At 42.2% G+C, this 27,840-nt stretch overlaps 1 protein-coding gene across 2 annotated transcripts in view; it reads right to left on the bottom strand.

Moving 5' to 3' along the window:
• CSMD3 (CUB and Sushi multiple domains 3) overlaps nt 1-27,840 on the bottom strand; it is a 1,174,472-nt gene that overhangs the window by 904,717 nt on the left and 241,915 nt on the right. The gene's annotated exons all lie outside the window — the stretch shown is intronic.

Raw genomic sequence — 27,840 nt, 5'->3', positions numbered from 1 at the left:
AAGTAGAGTGTTGTTAACACCAAGAATGGAGATGAATTATTAAGTATGGAGCAGAGAAGTATAACTAGTAATTGGATTCAATTAAGAAAAAGAGAGTGTAAGCTTCATATAAGCATGAAATATATTGACAGTGAGATCTAGTAGGTTATGGAATTGTCACCCCGAGGCAGTGGTGGATATGTCATCGTACTGGACTTTTAAAAATAAGGTGAGGTAATATTAAAATATTTACCATAAGGGAACAATCCTGTATTGGCAGGGGTGTGTGCTGGATGACATAATGGCTCTTTCCATCTCTAAATATTAGGGGTGAGATCCTATGCTGCACAACACAACTCACAACCCAGCAGCAAGGGGGCTAAGGAGGCTTCTTTATGCTCTCCTGAGCCTGGCCAGCTCTGAAGCCCCTTTTGTAACAGCCCAGGGGCCTGTCTGAGCTATGGGAGGCTCCAGGTGCTATCCTATGGGCCACGTTGCCATTCACAATCTCCACAATACTATGGCCCCACCCTAACAAGACTCTCCTATTCCCAGTCCTGTTGTTAAGGTTCATGAAAGTGTCCTCAGAAGGCAGCCTTACAGTTGTCTTCTGCCATTCTTTCTCTGGAGGAATCCTCTCACAGCTGGAACTGGGGTTTTAGGCCCCTTTTTTGTCATTGCAGCCATTTTTTGGTGATGTAAAGGGGTCAGAGCAGGGGTAGGGAATCTCATCCTATGATTTTAATACTTCCTTTGGGTGTTATTTTAATTCATTTGCAACTATATATAGGTCCCTTGGACATTAGGGTCACTGTACATACTGTGTTCAGTCTGGATTTACCCTACAAACTGAACACTTTTGGAAATCTGGATTATAGTGCTCTCTGAAAGCATGGGTGCTGGAACAATTTTTATAGCGGGGGTGCTGATGATGGAAATCATGTATTTGGTGTTTGTTATTACTACTTCAAGCCAGAGGGTATGGTAGCGGCCCCAGCACCACTGCCTAAAAGGCTCTGCAAATAATAGAGCTAGGGCAAGGCATAGGGAAGCCCTTAAAAAGAAAAGTGAAATCTTAGATCTATACCTGCAATAATCACTGCTTATAATGACGCCCTTGATCTGAATACCATTCACCTAGTATTGCTATCACAAGAGAATGTGCTCTCACAAACTGTTATTATATTTTAATAACTTAATTTAAAAAATTCTCTTTCCTGTATGTAATCAGTTTTCCAGTTGCATTATTACATGGCACTACTAAAAAATTACATGGCCTTCTCCATTTCATTTTTAAATGGCTAATGATAAATCAAGTTTTCTTCCCCCTCCACTTCAAACAATTTTGTACTAACATTGGATAATAATGCAATTGTGAAACTGCTAATACATTTGTCACTTCTTTGAGTTTTTTTTTATTTGGAACAAATAAAAATGCATGGCGATTTAAGGGTAATTCATCTGGGAAGTGCATTAGTCTTGTCTTTTTTGTAGGCAGCATTTATTTTAATATTTATAATATGTGCCTAATACCAAACCTCTGGGTGGATGTAATTAGCCATGAACCACCCAAATCCTCCCCCCCGGTAAAACCCTATGAGAAAAGATCAACAAACATAGCTGTTTCAGACAATCAGAGAAGCAAATTTCAGAGCTGAGGGTGTCTCAGTGGCAATGTAGTGCTACATTTAAATCCAGGGTCTGTTGGCTTGAGTTCCTCATCTGATAGGAACTTAGGAACTGCCATACAGGAAAAGACCTGAGGTCCACCTAGTCTCTGACTGCAGCCAGCACTTAATGCTTCAGAGGAAGGTGCAAGAATCCTGTAGTAAACCAATCTGCCTTCTGTAAACAGATCTGCTTCCCATATTGCTCCTGATCATAGGTGCTGGGACTATGGGTGCTGCCACACTCCCTGGCTTGAAGTGGTTTCCATCATATACAGGGTTTACAGTTTGGTTCAATGGCTCTCAACACCCCACTACACAAATTGTTCCAGCACCCCTGCTTCTAATCCCTTATAGACATTGTTTTAAAACCTGAAACCTGAATTTAATATCCCTGACCAAATGTTTGTGAGCGAATTATTACAGTTCTGAATACTTTTATCCATATACATTTCTAGTCCTGTTTTGAAACTTGCTAAATTCTTGGCTTAATGACAACCCAATGTTCCACATTCTAATTACAGGTAGTGGGGGAAAGTATTTCCTTTTACCAGTTTTTAAGTTGCCACATTTTAATTTCATTGAATGTCCCCTTGTTCTTGTGTTCCGAGAGAGGGAGAACAGAAGCTTCTGTTGATAGATATTGCAACCGCATGCAAAAGCTAAAATAATGGGGAATGATTAGGCCAAATGGCCAAGACTGTAACAGCTCCAGAGAAGTACCACCCCTCGGATGGCTTGCATATCCTGGTTCAAGACAGTCCCAGAGGAGAGGCAAGACACAAAAAAAGGACTAGGAATATAAAGGGCAAGCTTGAACCGAGAGAGTTTCAACAAATGGACTGACCTTTAGTCCAAGGGGGGACCCAAACCTGTTTAGGGGTTAGAAGGGCTTTAATCTGCCCGGTCCCTATAGGGCTGATGGGTCACTTCTGGTATATTTAGTATGTGTCTAGATCTTTTATTGTTTTATATGTTTTCTCTGTAGGCTTTTGTCTTTTTTAATAAATATGCTCTGCTTTGAAAGAACAGTTTGGGTCACTATTATATCATTGACATTGTCCTTGGAGACAAACTAAAGAGTAAGGGTTGACCATTTGTCAGATCCACTTAGAATAATCACAGTGAAGTGCAAGTGGACTGCAGCCTAAAACGCCCCTGGTCAGAAAGGAGAGGGACTTGGGTCCCTGTCCAGAGAGGTGTATGAAAGAGACCTGAGCACAGACAAGACCATGGAGTGGGAGTTAAAGGTGCAGTTACCCTGAAAATTGTGACATTCCTGATCTATCTTCTTTATACCTTTCATTACTTTCTATACTTTTATCATGTCCTCCCGCTTTTTTCTCCATTCTAAGGGAAACAAGGCGAAACTTTTCAAACTGTCTCCATAAGAGTTTTTTATGCCTTTGATCACTGTTGTCTGCCTTCGAAACCCCTCTATCTCAACCACCTTGATCCAGTGTTTAAAGTGTGTGTGTATGTGTGTGTGGGGGGGTGTTACAGACATGGGAATTTTTTTAAACTCAAGGGGGATTGCTGAGGGACACAGAGATTCTACCACTGCTGCTACCACATACAGCTCCCAAGGCACCACTCCACTCCCCTATGGACTGGCACCACCCATGCATTGGCCTGTCAGCCCATCTTGGAGGGGAGCTGTCATAAATATAAAGGGAAGGGTAAACACCTTTAAATCACTCCTGGCCAGAGGAAAAGCCCTTTCACCTGTAAAGGGTTAAGAAGCTAAGACAACCTCGCTGGCACCTGACCAAAATGACCAATGAGGAGACAAGATACTTTCAAAGCCGGAGGCGGGGAAAACAAAGGGTTCTCTCTGTCTGTGTGTTGTTTTTGCCGGGACCAGAGCAGGAATGCAGGTTAGATCTCCTGTAAAAAGTCAAGAAGAAAAGGAGTACTTGTGGCACCTTAGAGACGAACACATTTATTTAAGCATAAGCTTTCGTGAGCTACAGCTCACTTCATCGGATGCATTCAGTGGAAAACATAGTGGGGAGATTTATATACATAGAGAACATGAAACAATGGGTGTTACCATACACACTGTAATGAGAGTGATCACTTAAGGTGAGCTATTACCAGCAGGAGAGCAGGGAGGAAAAAACCTTTTGTAGTGATAATCAAGGTGGGCCATTTCCAGCAGTTGACAAGAACGTCTGAGGAACAGTGGGAGGTGGGGGAGGAATAAACATGGGGAAATAGTTTTACTTTGTGTAATGACCCATCCACTCCCAGTCACTATTCAAGCCTAAGTTAATTGTATCCAGTTTGCAAATTAATTCCAATTCAGCAGTCTCTCATTGGAGTCTGTTTATGAAGTTTTTTTGTTGAAGAATTGCAACTTTTAGGTCTGTAATCGAGTGACTAAAGAGATTGAAGTCTTCTCCGACTAGTTTTTGAATGTTATAATTTTTGACATCTGATTTGTGTCCATTTATTCTTTTACGTAGAGACTGTCCAGTTTGACCAATGTACATGGCAGAGGGGCATTGCTGGCACATGATGGCATATATCACATTGGTAGATGTGCAGGTGAACGAGCCTCTGATAGTGTGGCTGATGTGATTAGGCCCTATGATGGTGTCCCCTGAATAGATATGTGGACAGTTGGCATCGGACTTTGTTGCAAGGATAGGTTCCTGGGTTAGTGGTTCTGTTGTGTGGTGTGTGGTTGTGTGGTGAGTATTTGCTTCAGGTTGGGGGGCTGTCTGTAAGAAAGGACTGGCCTGTCTCCCAAGATGTGTGAGAGTGATGGGTCATCCTTCAGGATAGGTTGTAGATCCTTGATGATGCGTTGGAGAGGTTTTAGTTGGGGGCTGAAGGTGATGGCTAGTGGCATTCTGTTATTTTCTTTGTTGGGCCTGTCCTGTAGTAGGTGACTTCTGGGTACTCTTCTGTCTCTGTCAATCTGTTTCTTCACTTCAGCAGGTGGGTATTGTAGTTGTAAGAATGCTTGATAGAGATCTTGTAGGTGTTTGTCTCTGTCTGAGGGGTTGGAGCAAATGCGGTTGTATCGTAGAGCTTGGCTGTAGATAATGGATCGTGTAGTGTGGTCTGGATGAAAGCTGGAGGCATGTAGGTAGGAATAGCGGTCAGTAGGTTTCCAGTATAGGGTGGTGTTTATGTGACCATCGCTTATTAGCACCATAGTGTCCAGGAAGTGGATCTCTTGTGTGGACTGGTCCAGGCTGAGGTTGATGGTGGGATGGAAATTGTTGAAATCATGGTGGAATTCCTCGAGGGCTTCTTTTCCATGGGTCCAGATGAAGAAGATGTCATCAATGTAATGCAAGTAGAGTAGGGGTATTAGGGGACGAGAGCTGAGGAAGCGTCGTTCTAAGTCAGCCATAAAAATGTTGGCATACTGTGGGGCCATGCGGGTACCCATAGCAGAGCCACTGATTTGAAGGTATACATTGTCCCCAAATGTGAAATAGTTATGGGTGAGGACAAAGTCACAAAGTTCAGCCACCAGGTTTGCCGTGACATTATCGGGGATACTGTTCCTGACGGCTTGTAGTTCATCTTTGTGTGGAATATTGGTGTAGAGGGCTTCTACATCCATAGTGGCTAGGAAGGTGTTTTCAGGAAGATCACTGATGGATTGTAGTTTCCCCAGGAAGTCAGTGGTGTCTCAAAGATAGCTGGGAGTGGTGGTAGCGTAGGGCCTGAGGAGGGAGCCTACATAGCCGGACAATCCTGCTGTCAGGGTGCCAGTGCCTGAGATGACGGGGCATCCAGGATGTCCAGGGTTATGGATCTTGGGTAGTAGATAGAGTACCCCCGGTCGGGGTTCCAGGGGTGTGTGTGTGGATTTGTTCTTGTGCTTTTTCAGGGAGTTTCTTGAGCAAATGGTGTAGTTTCTTTTGGTAACCCTCAGTGGGATCAGAGGGTAATGGCTTGTAGAAAGTGGTGTTGGAAAGCTGCCAAGCAGCCTCTTGTTCATATTCCAACCTATTCACGATGCTGACAGCACCTTCTTTGTCAGCCTTTTTGATTATGATGTCAGAGTTGTTTCTGAGGCTGTGAATGGCATTGTGTTCTGCACGGCTGAGGTTATGGGGTAAGTGATGCTACTTTTCCACAATTTCAGCCTGTGCATGTTGGCGGAAGCACTCTATGTAGAAGTCCAGTCTGTTGTTTTAACCTTCAGGAGGAGTGCACCCAGAATCCTTCTTTTTGTAGTCTTGGTAGGAAGGTCTCTGTGGGTTAGTATGTTGTTCACAGGTGTGTTGGAAATATTCCTTGAGTCGGAGATGTCGAAAATAGGATTCTAGGTCACCACAGAACTGTATCATATTCGTGGGTGTGGAGGGGCAGAAGGAGAGGCCCTGAGATAGAACAGATTCTTCTGCTGGGCTAAGAGTATAGTTGGATAGATTAACAATATTGCTGGGTGGGTTAAGGGAACCACTGTTGTGGCCCCTTGTGGCATGTAGTAGTTTAGATAGTTTAGTGTCCTTTTTCTTTTGTAGAGAAGCAAAGTGTGTGTTGTAAATGGCTTGTCTAGTTTTTGTAAAGTCCAGCCAAGAGGAAGTTTGTGTGGAAGGTTGTTTTTTTATGAGAGTGTCCAGTTTTGAGAGCTCATTCTTAATCTTTCCCTGTTTGCTGTAGAGGATGTTGATCAGGTGGTTCCGCAGTTTCTTTGAGAGTGTGTGGCACAAGCTGTCAGCATAGTCGGTGTGGTATGTAGATTGTAATGGATTTTTTACCTTCAGTCCTTTTGGTATGATGTCCATCTGTTTGCATTTGGAAAGGAAGATGATGTCTGTCTGTATCTGTATGAATTTTTTCATGAAGTTGATAGATTTCCACTCCATACGGCTAAATTCGGTGCCTTGCATAATGACAGGTTTCAGAGTAGCAGCCGTGTTAGTCTGTATTCGCAAAAAGAAAAGCAGTACTTGTGGCACCTGAGAGACTAACAAATTTATTTAAGCATAAAAAGTCAGTAAGCAATCTAGTTAGATATGCGTTAGATTCTGTTTTGATTAAATGGCTGATAAAATAAGTTGTGCTGAATGGAATGTATATTCCTGTTTTTGTGTCTTTTTGTAACTTAAGGTTTAGCCTAGAGAGATTCTCTATGTTTTGAATCTGATTACCCTGTAAGGTATTTACCATCCTGATTTTACAGAGGTGATTCTTTTACTTTTTCTTTAATTAAAATTCTTCTTTTAAGAACCTGGTTGCTTTTTCCTTGTTCTTAAGATCCAAGGGTTTGGGTCTGTGTTCACCTATGCAAATTGGTGAGGATTTTTTCAAGCCTTCCCCAGGAAAGGGGGTGTAGGGCTAGGGGGGATTTTGGGGGGAAAGACAGTTCCAAGTGGGCTCTTTCCCTGTTATATTTGTTAGATGCTTGATGGTGGCGGAAATAAAGTCCAGGGACAAAAGGTAAAATAGTTTGTACCTTGGGGAAGTTTTAACCTAAGCTGGTTAAAAAAAAGCTTAGGGGGTTTTTCATGCAGGTCCCCACATCTGTACCCTAGAGTTCAGAGTGGGGAAGGAACCTTGACAGGAGCAAAGTTGAGCTTGGGGAGCAGCTGATGTAGCAGCTCTGGAGGGACCTGGCCAGGTGCAGTTTAGAAGCCTGGGAGTGGCCAAAAGAAGCCACAAGGGGCATGGAACCAGCCACCCAGCACTTTATAGCCACAGGCTCAGAGCCAGGCTAGCAGTGAGGGAAGAAGTGAGGAGGAAAGGGGATGGGACAGCAGAGGCTGCACCCCTGAAATGGGCCCCAAGGTCTCTTTGCACCCCAGAAGAGACCCCAAACCATCACTTCACCCCAACCTCAAGAAATACCTTTACCCCATTGTCACTTCCCTTTTAATCCCCCCCCAGAGAAACCCCCAATCTATTGTAATTTCATCCCTAATTCCTGAGGGAGACTCCTGACCATTTTCACCCCTTACACCTTTTCCCAGATAGACCCCAAATCTCACTGAATGTGACTGCCCATAACCCCAGAGAGACCCCAAAACACCAGAGACCCTAAACCCCAGAGAGACCCCAACCCCACTGAATCTCACTTCCTATACCCAGAGAAAACCCTCAATCAAACTTAATTTCACTGCACCCCAGTAGGATCTCTATGTCCAGAGACCCCCAAATCCCAGAGAGAGACCCCAACCCACTGAATCTCTGCACCCCTCAGCCCTCAAATCCAAGAAGGAGATCCTGAAACCCAGCAAATCTCACTGAACCACCAGCCCCCTGTCCTCAGAGACTCCAATCCTAGTGAATTTCACTGCACCTTCAGCCCCCTATCTCCAGAGAAAGCCCAACCACACTGAAACTCATTGAACCCCACAGATGTCCTATCCCCCAAACTCACAGGATGTATTTTGTTTCAATAATTTGTATGAGGCATGTTGGCTCATTTAAACACAACAATAAATACATATAAACAGTGTAATGAACTAAGATTGAATGCAATTATGTGATATATGTATAAAAGAAATGGTGAATTGTCTGTATCAAGTGCATGAAAATCTTACTTGGCTGGGGCTATGATAGACCCTACCCCCCTTTTTCTGATCACTTTAAGTACTGCCTCGACCTCAATTTTTAAAAAGAGGGATGCATTCAAAACTAATCTTGTCCCAAATCATTTGAAGCTTTATGCAATAATAGATTAAAATACACAACATCATTTGCATCCAGAAATTAAGAGGAAGCCATGTAAAGGTTAGAGTACTACTGGATTTTGACAATTATGTTAAAAGCTACATATCTAAGGTATTTCACATCCACATCATAGTACTTTGGTGTTATCATGCAGCATATCTAAAATCAGGGGATAAAACTGTATTTAAAAATTTCCCCTCTCTCCTAAAACAGGGGATATTTCCTTGTATTGGAGTACTTATTACTCCATTAAGGCAACCTAGCCCTTTATGACCCTTTGTTGTTGAGGGTCTTGAAACAACTGTGGCAAACAGTAAAATCCCCATTCAAAGCAATATTCCATGATCTGGTTATTTAAATACACACACAAAACAGATACAAGTTGTGACATGATGAACCGCAAATCTCATTGAAAAAAATACTTGCAAAACTATTTTATAAAATCACACCTGTTTGAAATTCATTATACACATGCTAATTTATCATGTTTCAGTGTTTTTATTTACAAGAAAAGTATACCGTATTACATCCATTGTCTGGTAGCTCTCGTAGTTTATTCAAATATTAATAATCAAAACAATTATATTAGTTGACATATCATAGAACTGGGAAGAAACCTTTAAGAATCACTAAATTCAATTTGGTCTAATTTACACAATACAAATATAAATCTTCATGGGATCTGGGGAAAAAATCCATTGTTTATTGTTAAAAAAAATCTTGCATCTAGTAAGAACTAAAAAAGACTAAACAAACTGGTACAAATTAAAACTTTTCACTCGATATACAGTATTGAGTCTCAAGCACAGATAATTAATCAATCAGTTAGTTAAAGATGCTTGAACAGGGACTTTGAACATACTGTAAATTTGAATTGCATCCAGCAAATGTAGTAATTCATCTTTCTCTTCTTTATTAGGCACAATGCACTGTAAAAGCATGATCAACTCTGAAAGCAAACATTCTAAACCACACATACATATGTAGATAAAAATTTGATGTTCCATGGAGTTTGTTTTTTAAGACAGTCACTAAAGCTGATATATAGTTGCGTACCCAGAAATAAATAATTTATATTTCAAATGTAAGAAGTTAGTTGTGGTAGTATGGGATATGCAAATTCTGAGCTAAAAGAGGAAGCTAGATATGCCAATAACCACAAGTTTTTTCATCTCACTATTTTCTATGAAAGTGTAGGAGGTTTACAACATAAGGGTGAAATTCTCCTCTGGGCAGAGGTTAGCCTAAAACCAATGTATCATGTAATCCCCATTTAGTTTAAGTGGGATTTAAGCACTGTATATGTGTGGTGCTGGCCCTCTACGCACAGATGAAATCCAAGCTACTTCTTCTATAGTGTATGCTTCTTTATATTTGGAAACACATGCTCTACTATCTCCTGAATCTATTATATGAATAGCGGAACCTAGCTAATCTGAATTCAGTGAGGGACATGCAATGATTTTATACCAAAAGAAGGACAGGACACATTTTGCATGGGTTTAATCAGGCTGCAACTTTATTATTAGATGGGACTACCTGGCAGATAAAAGTAAACAGTGCAGGTAAAACCTATTTATTCCACAATTACTGGGGGGGGGTTCACCAGCTCCCCCTCTTTTTCTATCCAGGTCCCTCCAGCAAATCCAAAGGTCTGCTATAATAATGGGGGGTTGGCTCCCTGCCATATCAATCATAGGAGTCCCCAACCCCCTCCCCCAATTAATTCCTTTAACGAACACCTCTTTCTAAGTCTTTTTCCAAACCGTTTATCCGCTCACTGTATACCTTTCCTATGGAGTACCTGCACTGGACATCTGCCCCACACTTACATAATGAGCTACCACCCGTCATGCCATGCATGAACAGAGCCTACTGTGGGGAAGGCAAAAACCCCCCAACTGCACCCAAACCAATATGGTGGCAAGGGAAAAATTCCTTCCCAGTCCCACTCAACAAAGAGGCTGTTAGCATAATGCCCACAGCAGGTCTTGACCAGACCTGATATTTTACCACCTAAAGGGGAGGGAGGGTGGTTGCTGCCTCAGCCTGCTCCATGTAAAAGGGAGGGTTAAGGCACAGCCTCTTTTAAGCCCTTCATTCCCAGGGGATGAGTCCGTGCCCATGCTGATTCATTTACAGCAGTTTTCATCTATCCCACACCCCAAAGCCAGAAAGCAATTCCCTTCATTTGGCCAGCCAGACAACCCCCTCCTGCTTCAAAGTGCGGTGCAGTCATTGGCTAAATGGAGAGAGTGGCTGGTATGTGCTGAAGATTTAAGTGCATAAGAACCCAGTCCTGGAGGCACTCCCTGCACATAACTTCCATTAAATATAATCAGAATTCTTCCTGTGGAACAGATTGATAGGTGAGCTGTGTGTTTATATGTACAGATGTCAAACAAAAGACAAATGTGAAGGTAAAGAAAGGTTACTGATATGACCCTGTTTTGGACAACAAGAGTTGAGAACAAGTGACATTCAAGGATTCCAGGTTCCACTGTGATAGTCATCATGCCCTAAAAATATTTTCTTAATTTTCACTATACTCAATTAAATATATGCCTTGGGATAGTCCTTTATTTTAATTCTGTACTGAGATGTATCACAAGTAGAGCTTGTGAAAAATTTTCCATCAAAAGGTTTTCTTATAGAAAATGACTTTTTTTCCTCAAAACATGAACTTTTCTTTTCTCAAAAGCAAAAACAAACAAACAAAATCTTAGTTTTTCATTAAAAGCTGTGCCTTGTTCTGATGCTTTTATCTAAAACATTATGAAAATGGTCACTGAACTTTTTCATTTACTGAAAATGAAAAATGTTGATAACTATTTTGAAAACATTTGTTATAAACATTTTGAAAAAAATATTTTTTAAATTCTCAGAAAGATTAAAAATGAAAAATGGTCAGATTTGAACACTTTGAAATGAAAATAACTGATTTTTTTTCATTTTCCCACCAGCTCTCTTTTTGGATTACAAGACGTTGATGTGGAAGGGACAGAGACTTTCCACCAAAGCAACTGATACAATAACAGAAACGTAGTTCTGAGAATGAAAAAGAACATGAGCTAATTAGAGTTGGTTATGAATTTTCTGTTGAAATGTTGACACACTCTCTGCCCTCCAAAACACACTGTCTCTCCCCCCATTTGAAAAGCACGCTGCAGCCACTTGCACACTGGGATAGCTACCACAATGCACTGCTCTTCGTGGCGTTGCAAGAGCTGCTAATGTGGCCACACCAGTGTGCTTGCAGCTGACAGTGTAAACACACAGAAGTGTTTTCCCTGCTGCGGTCTCCAAAGGCTGGTTTAACTCCCAGCGCTCTATATCTGCAAATGTAGCCAAGCCCTCAGTCTCTGCTCAAGGAACACTCCCAGTGATTTAAATAAGAGTCTTGTCCAGCTAAAGACTTCCAGATTTTACCCATAGTCCTTATAAAAAGACCAGTGGCAGGTTTACCCTTGTAAACATGGCATTGACATTGCTATATTAACAATTTCTTGCAAATATTCAAATCAACTGCTGTATGTCACAAACTACATCATACTATCATAGATTCATAAGAGGTCAAAATGGTTGCATCAGAAGCTCTTTAATGACCTGAAAATCAAAAAGGAATCTACAAAAAGTGGAAATATGGACAAATAGCTAAGGAAGAATACAAAAGAATTGCACGTAGGGTCAAAATCACTTAAGGCACAGAATGAGTTACACCTAGCAAGGGACATAAAAGGCAATAAGAAAATGCTCTTATAAACACATTAAAGCAAGAGACAGACAAAGGAAAGTGTTGATCACTACTTAGCCCTGGTCTACACTAGGACTTTAGGTCGAATTTAGCAGCATTAAATCGATGTAAACCTGCACCCGTCCACACGATGAAGCCCTTTATTTCGACTTAAAGGACTCTTAAAATCGATTTCCTTACTCCACCCCTGACAAGTGGATTAGCGCTTAAATCGGCCTTGCCGGGTCGAATTTGGGGTACTGTGGACACAATTCGACGGTATTGGCCTCCAGGAGCTATCCCAGAGTGCTCCATTTTGACCGCTCTGGACAGCACTCTCAACTCAGATGCACTGGCCAGGTAGACAGGAAAAGAACGGCAAACTTTTGAATCTCATTTCCTGTTTGGCCAGCGTGGCAAGCTGCAGGTGACCATGCAGAGCTCATCAGCAGAGGTGACCATGATGGAGTCTCAGAATCGCAAAAGAGCTCCAGCATGGACCGAACGGGAGGTACGGGATCTGATCGCTGTATGGGGAGAGGAATCCGTGCTATCAGAACTCCGTTCCAGTTTTCGAAATGCCAAAACCTTTGTCAAAATCTCCCAGGGCATGAAGGACAGAGGCCATAACAGGGACCCGAAGCAGTGCCACGTGAAACTGAAGGAGCTGAGGCAAGCCTACCAGAAAACCAGAGAGGCGAACGGCCGCTCCAGGTCAGAGCCCCAAACATGCCGCTTCTATGATGAGCTGCATGCCATTTTAGGGGGTTCAGCCACCACTACCCCAGCCGTGTTGTTTGACTCCTTCAATGGAGATGGAGGCAATACGGAAGCAGGTTTTGGGGACGAAGAAGATGATGATGATGATGATGAGGTTGTAGATAGCTCACAGCAAGCAAGCGGAGAAACCAGTGTTCCCGACAGCCAGGAACTGTTTCTCACCCTGGACCTGGAGCCAGTACCCCCCGAACCCACCCAAGGCTGCCTCCTGGACCCAGCAGGTGGAGAAGGGACCTCCGGTGAGTGTACCTTTTAAAATACTAGACATGGTTTAAAAGCAAGCATGTGAAAGGATTACTTTGCCCTGGCATTCGTGGCTCTCCTGGATATACTCCCAAAGCCTTTGCAAAAGGTTTCTGGGGAGGGCAGACTTATTGCGTCCTTCATGGTAGGACACTTTACCACTCCAGGCCAGTAACACATACTCGGGAATCATTGTACAACAAAGCATTGCAGTGTATGTTTGCTGGCATTCAAACAACATCCGTTCTTTATCTCTCTGTGTTATCCTCAGGAGAGTGAGATATAATCCATGGTCACCTGGTTGAAATAGGGTGCTTTTCTTCAGGGGACACTCAGAGGAGCCCATTCCTGCTGGGCTGTTTGCCTGCAGCTGAACAGAAATGTTCCCCGCTGTTAGCCACAGGGAGGGGGTAGGGTTGAGGGGGTAGCCACGCGGTGGGGGGAGGCAAAATGCGACCTTGTAACAAAAGCACATGTGCTATGTATGTAATGTTAACAGCAAGGCTTACCCTGAAAGAGTGTAGCCAGTGTTTTATAAAATGTGTCTTTTTAAATACCGCTGTCCCTTTTTTTTTCTCCACCAGCTGCATGTGTTTCAATGATCACAGGATCTTCTCCTTCCCAGAGGCTAGTGAAGATTAGAAAGAAAAAAAAAACGCACTCGAGATGAAATGTTCTCCGAGCTCATGCTGTCCTCCCACACTGACAGAGCACAGACGAATGCGTGGAGGCAAATAATGTCAGACTGCAGGAAAGCACAAAATGACCGGGAGGAGAGGTGGCGGGCTGAAGAGAGTAAGTGGCAGGCTGAAGAGAGTAAGTGGCGGGCTGAAGAGAGGGCTGAAGCTCGAATGTGGCGGCAGCGTGATGAGAGGAGGAAGGATTCAATGCTGAGGCTGCTGGAGGACCAAACCAGTATGCTCCAGTGTATGGTTGAGCTGCAGCAAAGGCAGCTGGAGCACAGACTGCCACTACAGCCCCCGTGTAACCAACCACCCTCCTCCCCAAGTTCCATAGCCTCCACACCCAGACGCCCAAGAACGTGGTGGGGGGGCCACCGGCCAACCAGTCACTCCGCCACAGAGGATTGCCCAAAAAAAAAAGGCTGTCATTCAATAAATTTTAAAGTTGTAAACTTTTAAAGTGCTGTGTGGCATTTTCCTTCCCTACTCCACCACCCCTCCAGGGCTACCTTGGTAGTCATCCCCCTATTTGTGTGATGAATGAATAAAGAATGCATGAATGTGAAGCAACAATGACTTTATTGCCTCTGCAAGCAGTGATCGAAGGGAGAAGGAGAGGGTGGTTAGCTTACAGGGAAGTAGAGTGAACCAAGGGGCGGGGGGTTTCATCAAGGAGAAACAAACAGAACTTTCACACCGTAGCCTGGCCAGTCATGAAACTGGTTTTCAAAGCTTCTCTGATGCGTACCGCGCCCTCCTGTGCTCTTCTAACCGCCCTGGTGTCTGGCTGTGCGTAACCAGCAGCCAGGCGATTTGCCTCAACCTCCCACCCCGCCATAAACGTCTTCCCCTTACTCTCACAGATATTGTGGAGCACACAGCAAGCAGTAATAACAGTGGGAATATTGGTTTCGCTGAGGTCTAAGCGAGTCAGTAAACTGCGCCAGCGCGCCTTTAAACTTCCAAATGCACATTCTACCACCATTCTGCACTTGCTCAGCCTGTAGTTGAACAGCTCCTGACTACTGTCCAGGCTGCCTGTGTACGGCTTCATGAGCCATGGCATTAAGGGGTAGGCTGGGTCCCCAAGGATAACTATAGGCATTTCAACATCCCCAAAGTTATTTTCTGGTCTGGGAATAAAGTCCCTTCCTGCAGCTTTTGAAACAGACCAGAGTTCCTGAAGATGCAAGCGTCATGTACCTTTTCCGGCCATCCCATGTTGATGTTGGTGAAATGTCCCTTGTGATCCACCAGAGCTTGCAGCACTATTGAAAAGCACCCCTTGTGGTTTATGTACTCACCGGCTTGGTGCTCCGGTGCCAAGATAGGGATATGGGTTCCGTCTATGGCCCCACCACAGTTAGGGAATCCCATTGCAGCAAAGCCATCCACTATGACCTGCACATTTCCCAGGGTCACTACCCTTGATATCAGCAGATCTTTGATTGCGTGGGCTACTTGCATCACAGCAGCCCCCACAGTAGATTTGCCCACTCCAAATTGATTCCCAACTGACCGGTAGCTATCTGGCATTGCAAGCTTCCACAGGGCTATCGCCACTCGCTTCTCAACTGTGAGGGCTACTCTCATCTTGGTATTCATGCGCTTCAGGGCAGGGGAAAGCCAGTCACAAAGTTCCATGAAAGTGCACTTACGCATGCGAAAGTTTCGCAGCCACTGGGAATTGTCCCAGACCTGCAACACTATGCAGTCCCACCAGTCTGTGCTTGTTTCCCGAGCCCAGAATCGGCGTTCCACAGCATGAACCTGCCCCATTAGCACCATGATGCATGCATTGGCAGGGCCCATGCTTTCAGAGAAATCTGTGTCCATGTCCTGATCACTCACGTGACCGCGCTGACGTCGCCTCCTCGCCCGGTATCGCTCTGCCAGGTTCTGGTGCTGCATATACTGCTGGATAATGCGTGTGGTGTTTAATGTGCTCCTAATTGCCAAAGTGAGCTGAGCGGCCTCCATGCTCGCCTTGGTATGGCGTCCGCACAGAAAAAAGGCGCGGAACGATTGTCTGCCGTTGCTCTGATGGAGGGAGGGGCAACTGACAACACAGCTTACAGGGTGGCTTCAGGGAGCTAAAATCAACAAAGGGGGTGGCTTTACATCAAGGAGTATTTCAGGCAGGACTTCACGGAGGGTTCCAATAAGAAATGGTGCACCTAAGTTATTGTTCTTATTGGAACAAGGAGGTTAGTCTGGCCTCTGATTGATACATGGCTAGATTTACCTCGCTGCACCTTCTCTGTGAGTGACTGCAGTGTGACCTAGATGAATGAGTCCCCTAGACAGGGGAGGGGGGAAGCAAATGAGTACAAAACAAATCTGGTCTATTTCTTGTTTTGATCCACTCCATCTATCTTTTACATCTTTGGCTGGCAGCAGACGATGCAGAAGGATTGCAAGCCATCCACATCTCCTGGCTGCTCGGCAGAAGACGGTGCAGTAGGACTGCTAGCAATCCGTATCGCCTGCCCGCTCACCATAAGACAGTTCAATAGGACTGACTGCAGGACTAAAGAGAATGACCTGGTCAAGTCACTCCAAATTTAGTCCCTGCGCCCATGTCTGCCCAGGCGCTCCCAGCCGACGTGGCCAGGAGCACCTCGGACATGACGAGGACGGCTACCAGTCGTACTGTACCGTCTGCTGCCAGAAGGCAATGGGTTGCTGCTACTGTGTAGCAATGCCGTACCGCATCTGCCAGCACTCAGGAGACATACAGTGATGGTTACCTGAGCGGGCTCCATGCTTGCGGTGGTATGGCGTCTGCACAGGTAACTCAGGAAAAAAGGCGCGAAACGATTGTCTGCCCTTGCCTTCACGGAGGGAGGGAGGGAACGGGGGCCTGACAATATGTACCCAGAACCACCCGCGACAATGTTTTAGCCCCATCAGGCATTGGGATCTCAACCCAGAATTCCAATGGGCAGCGGAGACTGCGGGAACTGTGGGACAGCTACCCACAGTGCAACGCTCCGGAAGTCAACTCTAGCCTCGGTACTGTGGAAGCACTGCGCCGAGTTAATGCACTTAATGCACTTAGAGCATTTTCTGTGGGGACACACACGCTCGAATATATAAAACCAATTTCTAAAAAACCGACTTCTATAAATTCGACCTTATTCCATAGTGTAGACATACCCTCAGTATGAAGAAGAGCTAATAACGACAACATTAAAAAGATTAAGGTATTTAATGTCTATTTTGTCTCCATCTTCCCCCAAAAAGTTAATAGTGACTGGATGGTTTACACAATTAATATTAACAAGGGGGAAGAAATACAAGCCAAAATATGGGAAGAACATGTTTAAGAATATTTAGATAAATTATTGGTACTCAGGTCAGCAGGGCCTGACAAAATTCACCCAAGAGTACTTAAGGAACAACTGAAGCAACCTTGGAACCATTATGTTTGAGAACTCATAGAGGGCAGATGAGGTCCTGGAGGACTGGAGAAGAGCAAATATGGTATCTATCTTTATAAAGGGGAACAAAGACGACACAGGGAATTATAGACCAGTCATGCTAACTTAGATACTTGGAAAGATACTGAAACAAATAATTAAACAATCAGTCAAATTGGGAGGATGAGTGAGGGGGATTCTAGATGGGTCTGTCCTGGGTCCAGTACTATACAATATTTCCATTAATGACTGGACAATGGAATGGAGAGTATTCTTATAAAATTTGTAGAAGTAGGGGTTGCAAGCGGTTTGGAGGACAGGAATAGAATTCAAAAGGACCTTGAATAATTGGAGACTTGGTCTGAAATCAACAAGATGAAATATAAAGATAAGTGCAAAATACTACAGTTAGGAAGGAAAAATCAAATGCACAAATACAAAATGGGGACTAACTGGCTAGTACTGTTGAAAAGGATCTGGATATGAGCAAAGGCTAATATCATTCTTTGTTGTATTAACAGGCGCATCGTATGCAAGACACAGAAAATAACTGTTCCGTTCAAATAGATGCTGGTGAGGAATCAGCTGGAGTACTGTGTCCAATATTGCGTACCGCACTTTAAGACAGATGTGCACAAATTGGAGAGAGTCCAGAAGAGAGCAACAAAAAATGATATAAATTGAGAAAACCTGTCTTATGAGGAAACATTAGAAAAACTGGCCATATTTAGTTCTGAGAAAAGAAGACTGAAGGGTAGGATCTGCAAAGACTCTTCAAATATGTTTAGTACTGTTGTAAAGAGGACAATGATCAATTATTCTCCATGTCCACTGAAGGTAGAACAAGAAGTAATAGGCTTAATCTGCAGCAATAGAGATTTATGTTGGATATTAGGAAAAGCTGTCAAATAGAAGATAAGTTAAATGCTGGAATAGGCTTCAAAGGGAGGTTGTAGAAATTTCATCCTTGGAGACTTTAAAGAACAGGTTACATAAACTCCTGTCAGGGATTACCTAGGTATACTTGGTCCTGCCTCAGCATGGGGGGATAAACTAGATGACCGCTCAAGTTCCCTTCCAGCTCTACATTTCTATGATTTATTTCTATGATTTATGACCATGGCCACTGACATTAATGGGAGCTGTGATATAGCATGGCCAGAGGGCAGCAGGAGAGTGTTATTCCCTGTAGAGGGAAGAAAGTTTGAGCACCTGAAGCCAATTAAAGCACCTGAAGCCAATTAGAGCACCTGAAGCCAGTCACCTGATAAACCCCCCCTGCTTCAATCAGAGAAGGAAAGGAGTTGAAGCAGAGTGGATTGGTGTTAGAGCAGAGAGCAGTTTGGAGGGAAGCAGAGGAGAGTTTAAAGAAGTGCTGCAGTGGGCTAAGAAAACCAAGACCCTAGGTAAAGGGACACCTGGTTTGTGCAGAGGGAGGGCAGGACAGGGAAGTAGTCCAGGGAAAGGAACCGCTAGTTCAAGCGGTTTACCGCTATTCCTAGGCCCCTGGGCTGGGATCCGAAGTAGAGGGCGGGCCAGGTCCCTTTTCCACTCCCCTCCTCTAGGACACTAGTGGGGCAGTTAATACCCCAGTTCAGAGGTGAGAAATGGTTCCCTGAACCCTCCCCAAGAAGAGAAAGCACAAGGCCCATCACAGTAGTGCTGGCAATTTGCCACAGAGCTGTTGGCGATAGTATTGAAAATTAGATCCCTTACTTATGTGCCTAAATATGGAGTTAGCAGCCTGGTTTTAAGCTTCCTCTTTACAAGAAATTCTTGCTGCATATCTTTATTATTCATCCCACATCTTACATATGACACTTCTGTTAATACAGCTCAGAATATTTATAGGAGCCTTAAAAGGGAGACACTCTCAATATTAGCTACATCATTTCTTGTGTCCTCACTCCCTGGAAATCTCTATATAAAATATCCTGGGATAAAACATTTTGTTCTGAGTTCAAAAGCATTTATCTGTTTTTTTTCACGTCACTTTGGAAATGCAACAGTGAAACCTGGTATATTTGGATCTTCCAAAGGAGGAATAATTCACATGCAATGTATTGAAATGCTGCACTGACAGGAAGAATGGTTCTATACTGAAGTCTTGTTTCTGATTTCAAAAGTTGAATGAAAGTGTTTGCATGTGTTGGATAGTGTGAGTTCTCAAGAGTCCTAAACTCAGGAAGAGAAGACGTTTGTGGTGTTAGAAAGGTTTGACTACAACATAGCTTTTTTGTTCTGCTACATAAAACATAGTTAGGCCAACTTTTGCAACTGATTTTGGAACACTGTTTTTCTGAACGTGCTGCCCACAATTGTTGCAGAACACTCTTCCCACTTTCTGTTTTGTCCTTACTTGCCTCTTTTCTCATTGGACCTTATCTCTTACTTCTTTGAGCACAACAACAGTAATTACCTTATGACAGATTTCTACACTAGCAGAAGCCTGTGATCAAAAGCGTGACTGTGCTGGCATATTATTGTCCTCTAAGAAGCTTATTAAGGCATATTTGCTTATAGCACATGCGCTTGGAGAGCCTGAGAAACAAGCCACAAGCCCTTGCACATGTGTGATCATTAGGCAGCTATCTTTCCACTTGCAATTTTAAACATTTTTTTGTCAATGCAGAGATCCAAATGTAAAATCCAGTAATGAGGTACCTCATACAGATTTGTGGAACTGTCTAGGGGTCTTGGGGTCCATAAGCCAATCAATGGAATTCACTCATCTATAGATATATGGCTTTTTTCACTTGTGACAGTTTTGATGAGTAATTTTTCATTTAATAAGTAATCCAACCAGAATTTAATATGAGTTATGAATGCAATTTAGATTTACTTTCCATTTTATATTACCATGTTAAAATTGCTTTCACTGAACGTGACGGGAGCACAGCAGTTTGTGTCAGTAGGATGCCTCGCAGTAAAGTGAAAGGCATGTCAGGCTGCCTTTCACCTCACTGAAGCATGCCACCTAGATTGTGACATGTCACAGTCAACATGCCAGCTTGTGAAACATCTTCCACTTCAGTGAAAGGCTTGCCACAGTCACAAGCAGTTGCCCCTGTTGCATTCCATATTGCTCAGGTATTTAGTATTGATAGGATGTAAGCAATGATGAGCTGCATACAACCTATCAGTACTAATATCTCTCAACTCTAATATACCCAACCAACAGGAAATGCAACAGGGGCAACATTTGTCATTGCAATAGTCACAAGTAGGATATGACAAATAAGGACATTTATATACACCTAGACTTCATTTCCTGCTCAGATATATTGGCTAAGTTGTTTGGATTCAGCGCAATTCTCTCCCCATATTGCACCCACAATGTTAGAGTTGCTTCTTTAGTCTGATCTATCCAATAAGGAAATAGAAAAGAATCCTGTCCTGTATTGGATAGCTGGAATGAGGCTCATACTAAGTTAGACTGCATCTGCACATACAGATACTCTATGTGTATATATTAAAATCCCACCCTCCACAAAACAAAATGCTTAAGTTTCTAATAGATAATATATGGTGGTATAAACTGTCCTGTTGTTAAAGCATCTGAGCTGCACCACATCACAACTTGCTCCTCACCATATTAAATGTAATTGGGTTGTGCTGTGTTTGAGATTACTACTTTTTCTAACTCCCCCAAAGCTTAGTTACACACTGTAGAGTCTACTCTCTTTCCCACAACACAAGTGTATAACTCAGCCTTCGCTCCTTTACATTTGACCCAAGGAATCCAGGAGGTGTGAGGAAATGAGGTCATCTCTTTGACACCATAGTAATGGCCTTTTGCTAGGCATTTTAACTCCACGTAGGTGGGTGTCAGTGGCACATCAAGTAAATGGACCCTTATCAAACACTTTTTTTAAAAAAAACTATAGTAGATAAAGTATCTACCATATGAGGAATACAGACTTCTAAAAAATACTGAACAAGAAATGATTAAATGATACCCAAGAATACATTAAGTTTTCTCATTTCTATAGTAATCTAACAAGCACTAAAATAAAAAAGAAAGAAATAGGAGAAGAGAAAGAAAGGCCTTAAATACAGATACAAATATTTTATCTGCCAACAATTCCTCAGTGAAGGATAGCAGCCCCAAACCTCCAGATCGGAACTTTCTCTGGGTAAATGCATCTTAGAAAGAACCCAGCATTCTTGGAATGTTTATATTTCCCTGACTACTTGCTTAGATGCCAGGTAAATGTTCCAAAATTCCAGGTTTGGAACCCATCTGTAAGAGGTAGGGGACGTAAAGGATCTACATGCTCATGCTTGTTTTTTGTTTGTTAAACAAGAGTCTAACCCAAAGGTCTCACAATTGGCTAACATACACTGTAATTGTTTCTACTTGATTTGAAAGTGTGGGCCATAATAGTATAATACACTACCAACATGAGGTTCCAAGGCCAGATGGCTTCATTTGGTGTGTGTGTGGGGGGGGGAATTAAGAATGGAATTCAAGTGTGGATTTTAATTCTGTCCAAATATTTATTTTTCTCTTTTAAATATTGTAGAATAATTGAGCAATCTAAAGGGATAAACAAAGGAAACATAAAAGCACATTACAGTATTCATACCTACAACATACAAGGGCAATTTTCTCCTTATATGAGTTCCCAAGCAATATTGTTTTGATATTTTAGCTATGACTTTTGTTGTTTCTGTATAACAATTTTCAAAACAAGTTGTCACATTCAGCATGGCAATTGCAAAATAAGATCCCAGACCTGCAATCGGATCCTCATGGATGGATTTTCTACCCATCTTGTCCCTTTGATTTCAAAAAACCACCCATATGGAACTGATTGCAGGATCAGAGCCTATGCTCCTATAATCCCTGTATTTGTTTACAGAACATGTGTATAATAGACTGGCTCTGAATCTAAACTTTCCCATAATTTGAGTGTGCTTGGTGTCTGGGTTTGATAGAGGCATCACTCTAGTATATGATTTTGATGCCTGCAGAACTTGTCAATCAGAACAGAATGTCTTGTTCTAGTACATGTGCATGTACATAAGTGTGTGAGAGAGTGAAGCAGAAAGAAAATATAAGTTTAAGACAAAATAAGATTATCTTAAGTGCAACAAATATGATTTATTTCATTTGTTTGTGTGTTTTTAATTCCTGCTTTTCTATTTAGAACTATTTCATTATTCTCCTAACCATAGTTACCTCACTGATGCACTCTACTGTTCAATTAAGATAATACAGCTCATTTTATTGCATAAAGCCTAACCTATTTTCCAGTGAATGGCAGTATTTTCTCTCTTCATTATACAAAATGCATTTTCTCACAAAAGCAGGCAGAGCAAGCTAATTAACTGAGACAAATATACTTCATTATTTTAGTGGTGCATTTTGAAACATGCTTGATCAGAGAGGTTTAAGAGTAGGATTTTGTAGCTGATATTTTATTTTGATAAATATGAATATTGTATTTTCATTCTGTGCAAGAAATATGTAAATCCCATCTATTTATAGAGTCAAAGCAATACTATATGTTCTACATTAGAATGTCAATTGCAGCATAAAATACTTTTGATCATCGTCGCATTAGTGAGGGGAAGACTTTATTTTCAACACAAGACAGCAAAAATTGGACTAGTGAGACACCAGGACATGTGTAGAAGCTGTGATTTCAGCTTTTTTAGAAATAACTACAGTATTCAAATATCATTGTCATGTCTTGCTGGCAAGCCCTTTTTAAAGTGCAACAATTATTAGAACAGCAAGTGTTCCAAGATTTGGAACAATACCCACTCCTCTTCAAAAAGTCATTTTGCATATCAGTTTAAACAATTTGAGGACTCCTAATACTAATAAAACACTGAGCATAAGTAAAATAATAGAAACAGGAGACGCTTAAGTGTCTGTACAACAATAAATGAAAAAAAAAAGACTATGAGAAGATCACTCTACTCTCTATATTTAAGAAGCTATTTCAGCACCCATTTATGTCAATGGAAAGACTACCATAAACTTCACTGGAGCTAGATCAGACCCTAAATACTTCCATTAAACTAACTTCTGCTGTGGGGCCTTTATGAAACTGCAAATAGATAATGGATGGAGTTTGCTGATATATATTTATTTCTTCGTCATTAACTTGGGTGGGGCTTGGATTGCTGCCACAGTACAAATAAATGAATAAATAACAATAAAAAATAAAAAGAAAAGGAGTACTTGTGGCACCTTAGAGACTAACCAGTTTATTTGAGCATGAGCTTTCGTGAGCTACAGCTCACTTCATCGGATGCATAGCATATCGTGGAAACTGCAGAAGACATTATATACACACAGAGACCATGAAACAAAACTTCCTCCCACCCCACTCCCCCGCTGGCAACAGCTTATCTAAAGTGATCATCAAGTAGAGCCATTTCCAGCACAAATCCAGGTTTTCTCACCCTTCCCCCCCACACACACACACATACAAACTCACTGTGGGGGGGGGGGGGGGAAGGGTGAGAAAACCTGGATTTGTGCTGGAAATGGCTCTACTTGATGATCACTTTAGATAAGCTGTTGCCAGCGGGGGAGTGGGGTGGGAGGAAGTTTTGTTTCATGGTCTCTGTGTGTATATAATGTCTTCTGCAGTTTCCACGATATGCTATGCATCCGATGAAGTGAGCTGTAGCTCACGAAAGCTCATGCTCAAATAAACTGGTTAGTCTCTAAGGTGCCACAAGTACTCCTTTTCTTTTTACGAATACAGACTAACACGGCTGTTACTCTGAAACCAATAAAAAATAATGAAATTACAGGAACTACACATAGGTTTATTCAGAGAGGAAACATGAGACGCTATGAACTAAAGTTAAATGGAGATAAATATTACAGAAACTGGAAAGAGAAGGAAGAACCATCTATAAAAAGGAAGATTAGAAAGTAACTGACTGAAGATACAGAAGACTCAGGTGAAATAAAATCAAAATTTCGAATTAATACCCATTGCTGTCTGGTTGTTCATTCGTTCACAGTCCTTTCTGTGGTGCTTTTCACTGTTAATCATAACACAATAATAAATATTGCTGCACTCACCCCCAAAGAAGTAAATATACTTAATTCCAATACAGATGAGAAAACTGAGGCAAAAAGAGGTCTATAACTAGTGTAAAGTCCCATTTGAGGTCTATAGCAGAACTAGGAATGGAACATTGATGTTGTGACTCCCAGTCTTGTGTCTTAACCACAAGAACATCTTCCTCCCTCCATTGGCTTTTTAGAGTGGCATCATGCTACGACATAGTCAGGTTGATGGAGTGACCTACCCTCCTTTTCAATGGATTGCTTGGAGTCATGTGCTATTGTCACTGACTCATTCAAATTCTGATTGGAGCATAACTAGGCACGGGTCAGATAAAGGTTGCAGGTAGAAAGAAAGGAGATGCTCCATTGATAGCCAGAAGATTCAACCTCACCTAACAGCTCTTTTGCCCCTGCCGTACTCTGAGAAATCTGTGTTTGTAATATGTGTTGTGGAAGCATGTAAATACTTGGGATGAGAGTCTCAACTTTGCTTCAGCCCCTGTGAACCACGTCAAAGGATCCTAAAAGCCCAGATCTGACTGTGGGAAAGTTCCTGTGGAGTAGGAATTAAGGAATACAACACAGGGCCCTCGGCGAACTTCAGCAGAGGGGACATCGTTGGTGGCGGGACACTTGTGTCACAGGCAAGAGGGAGTGGAGCTGCAGCACATGGAACTTCACAGATTTGGGAACAAGCTGCTGTAACTGTTAGGCACAGACCACTTTAATACCCAGATTTAATAAAACAATGGTGGTTTAAAAGTCACTCTAGCTTATCCTCCACTCCTTCTGTGCTGTGAGTTCTGCTCTCTAAGAGGCACAGCTCAGAATCTCACACTTAGTTTCTAAATATGTCACGCTTTCAGTACCACATACATGTAAAGCCAATGTAATTGTCACACATGGGGGCAGGAAGGCATTTGACATGTTAACATACAGAGTATGCCTTTCGGCTGTGAATTTTTTGATTGGTTGGGTTTGTTTGGTTATCATGGAATCATAGAAATGTAGGATGGAAAGGACCTTGAGTAGTCATCAAGTCCAGCCCCTATGCTTAGGCAGGACCAAGTAGACCTAGGCCATCCCTAACAAGTATTTGTCCCACCTCTTCTTAATCCAAAGAAGGCAATGCCACAACCTCCCTTGGAAGCCTGTTCCAGAGCTTAACTACCCTGATAGTTTGAAAGTTTTTCCTAATATTTAACCAAAATTTCCCTTGTTGCAGATTAAGCTGGCTATTTTTTGTCCTGACAGGGAGAACAATCGATCACTGTGATCTTTAGAACAATCCTTAACACAGTTAAAGACAGTTATCAGGTTCCCCACTTAATCTTCTTTTCTCAAGACTAAACATGCCCAGTTTTTGTAATCTTTCCTCATAGGTCAGGTTTTCTAAACCTTTTTAGCATTTTTGTTGTTCTCCTCTGGATTCTCTCCAATTTGTCCACATCTTTCTTAAAGTGTGGTGACCAGAATTGGACACAGTATTCCAGCTGAGGCTTTCCCAGTGCTAGTAGATTGGAACAATTACCTCTCATGTCTTACATACAACACTCCTGCAAATACACTCCAGAATGATATTAGCCTTTTTCACAACTGCATCACATTGTTGACTCAGATTCAATGTGTGATCCATTGTAACCCTGAGATCCTTTTTCAAAATACTTCCACCTAGCCAGTTATTCCCTATTTTCTAGTTGTGCATATGATGTTTCCTTCCTATGTGAAGTACTTTGCGCTTGTCTTTACTGTATTAATCTTGTTGGTTTTCAGACCAATTCTCCAATTTGTCAAGGTCATTTTGAACTGTAATCCTATCCTACAAAATGCTTGCAAGTTCCCACAGCTCGGAGTCACCCACAAATCTTGTAAGAATACTGTCCACTCCATTATCCAAGTCATTAATGAAAATATTGAATAATATTGGACCAAGGACTTTGGGACCCCACTAGGTATGTCCTCCCTAATTTGACAGAGAGCCACTGCTAAGTACTCAAGTGTGGTCTTTCAACCAGTTGGGTATCCACCTCATAATAATTTCATCTAGACTATGTTTCCCTAGTTTGCTTATGAGAATATCATGTGGGACCATGTCCAAAGCCTTACTAAATTCAAAATATATCATGTTTATTACTTCCCCCATCCATTTGGCTAGAGGTTGTTGTTGTATTTTGTTTTTCGTCTCTCTGGAGTACGAAGCAGGGAACATCTGGTAACATTTACCATTTGAATCCAATAGCACCTGGAAACTGCAGCCAGGTTAGGGCCTCATTGTGCCAGGTACTGTTATGGTAATGATAGTCCGAGCCCAAAACAGTCTGCAATCTAAAGGAGAAGACGAACAAGTAGGAGTGGGGCAAAGAGGGATTACCAGCAACAATAGGTTGTTTTAGCACAGACTAGCAGAATGAAATCATGTGAGCAATACCTCCTCATGGATTTCATAGACAAGCAAAAATATAGTTATCTGACGGACCTTAGTAATACAACTGACCCCAACAGGATCTTTGACCCATTGTACAAATCCATAGTAAGAGACAGCCCTTGCCTTGAAAAGCTTGTAAAAGATATCAGATGCAGGATGGGAAGGGAAACAGAGCAGAGAGAGCTGAAGTGACTTGCCCAAGGTCAAGCAGCATCTCAATGGCCAACCCAGGGACAGAAGCCAGGTCTCAGGAATCTTAATATAGGGCTTTATACACTACACAGAGTTGCATCTCCAAACCCAGGCCTTCTTGGCTCCTGCTGCTATGTCTTTGATGTTTGGAATCTGGTTATCACTGTGTATATTAAGGTTTCCAGTTCATTTTTTACAGTGTATTTAAGAGTGTATTTAAGAAAAAAAAAAGATGTCCTTACTGTGAGAGACCATGCAGGGCTGGAAATAGAAATTTAAGATGCCATGTTTAAACTGTGAGATTGGACATGGGATGGGTCTTATTGGATGCAAACATAACATGGCCCACATGTTTACAGTGTAAACCCCACTGTAAATATAGATTGGGTTCTTACAGGTGAAGGACAGATTTGTGGCCCATAGCTGCTAAAAACTGGGCTCTAGGTGGTGACCCTGAGCCTTCAAAGCTGTGATGGTGGCTGCAGGGAATCATATTTTGTTGGCTACATTTTAGTAGTAAGTGAATAATGTATAATGATGATACAAACATTTTAAGATATATATTTGTTCTTTACAGAGAATACCTCTGAGGAGAGATTTTATTGTCTACTTTGCTGTGCACAAGCCTAGATATTTGGAAATAAATAGATCATTTGATTGGCTGAACATTTTAACTCCTCTTTTCTCAAAAGATGTGCAGTCTCTGTCAGTACAAATACAGTGGGGATTTCATTGTCATTGCTGGTATGAAGAGGCAAGGCATGAAAGCAGAGAGACATATTTAAAACACTACCCTAAAATCACTCCCAAAGATGGGACCACTTTGAACCTATCGGTGGAAGGAACTGTGGAGGGTCAACTCCCATGTACTAGAACTCACCCTTCCCTTCTTTTCTAGATGAGGGAGCCCTCTCACCCCTACATCACCCTAATATCAAGCATCCTGATCTCACCACCCCCAGTTGCTAAAAACACCTTTAATATGTCTAATGACAAAGAATCGTAATTCATCAGTCCCCTCAGATGCGT

This window comes from Chelonia mydas, chromosome 2 (assembly GCF_015237465.2).
Source record: "Chelonia mydas isolate rCheMyd1 chromosome 2, rCheMyd1.pri.v2, whole genome shotgun sequence".
Classification (NCBI taxonomy): domain Eukaryota; kingdom Metazoa; phylum Chordata; order Testudines; family Cheloniidae; genus Chelonia; species Chelonia mydas.
Note: the sequence above shows the minus strand (reverse complement) of the source record. Positions and strands in the feature narration are given on the sequence as shown.